This window comes from Oryzias melastigma, linkage group LG2 (assembly GCF_002922805.2).
Source record: "Oryzias melastigma strain HK-1 linkage group LG2, ASM292280v2, whole genome shotgun sequence".
In the NCBI taxonomy this organism is placed as follows: Eukaryota; Metazoa; Chordata; class Actinopteri; order Beloniformes; family Adrianichthyidae; genus Oryzias; species Oryzias melastigma.
Genome location: NC_050513.1, coordinates 18,048,696 through 18,049,885, shown reverse-complemented (window position 1 = coordinate 18,049,885; position 1,190 = coordinate 18,048,696). Strand labels below are relative to the sequence as shown.

The window sequence follows — 1,190 nt, the reverse complement described above, 5'->3', positions numbered from 1 at the left end:
ATGTTACAAAATAAAGTATTTCTGATGAAAACTATTAATTTTGTCATTCTTGTTTTCATAATTAATGTAGAACTGCTAAATTGTTAAACTGTTAAATTTCACATTTTTTCCTTAAAAAAGCCCACAAATTAATTTGCGATTAATTGCGAGTTAACTCGGAACAAAATGCGATTAATCGCGATTAAAAATTTTAATCGACTGACAGCTCTACTTGAAATACAAAAAAATTAGAAATAAAAAATCTTTTTTGAAATTTCTTGATTTAAAAAAAAAGAAAACTGAAAACTTGTATTAAAATATATAAATGTTCCCCCCCGTGTAAAATGAGGCTCAGCTCAGCAGTGAAAACTCAAAAGTCAGAACTGAAACTGTAAACTAAGGACTGAAAGTGAAGAGTCAGGAAAAAAACAATGAAAATTCAAAATAGCAGCTGTTACTAATGGATTATTTTTTTTCAATCAGTATTTTTTTTATTTATAGTTTTTTTATTTCAGTTTTTCACTATTTTTTCAAAATTTTCAAGAATTATCTCAAGTTTCATTATTTTTGAAAAACTTTTTTTTTTCAAATGTTCTTTTTTTTTCAAATTAACAATGTCTTGTTTTCAAATATACATTTTTTTTCTGTTTTTTTAAATTTCAAAGAAAATTTTGTCACCATGTCTGTTTTGCCGGTTTTCAATCTGTTTTTTCGTTCACTTGAAGTACACCAACTTCTCATTTGAACAGCAATATCTGGCCCTGTTCGGGATTTGGCGGAGATGAAAAAAGGAAATATCTGTTTAACATCCCTGTGCTTCATCACTTAATTCATCCTTACGTGTCATATGTCACTATGACCCGTCGCCTGCAGCATACCTGTAGAAAAAAAATAGTCAAAGCCCTTCATATTTCGTGTGTGTCCTTACCGGTTTAACCATTTTTTTTCCTGAGGCGACCTGTTTCCTGCAGATAGAAGTGAACCCGACAGTTTGGTGGTCAGTGGCCTCCGTTCTCAAACGGACCAGGACTCGCTCTTCTGATCCACACCAGGGTTCTGGTGAGTGTTCACAACCTGTCAAAGAGAAGATATCTTTAGACATTTTCTTTTTAAAAGCTACAAACTTTTGTGAGCAGGAAAAAATGTTGTGATGTCATTAAGAAGTTGGATTAAATGAAGGGTAGGGCTCTGATTTCAGAGAATTACCTTTT

The 1,190-nt window shown here is 31.8% G+C and overlaps 1 long non-coding RNA gene across 1 annotated transcript in view; it reads right to left on the bottom strand.

The window, feature by feature from the left end:
• Positions 1 to 1,190, bottom strand: part of LOC112156603 — a 33,354-nt gene that overhangs the window by 17,423 nt on the left and 14,741 nt on the right. The window contains exon 3 of the long non-coding RNA XR_002921005.2: positions 908 to 1,053. This is a non-coding gene — a long non-coding RNA (uncharacterized LOC112156603). The remainder of the gene's footprint in view (positions 1 to 907; positions 1,054 to 1,190) is intronic.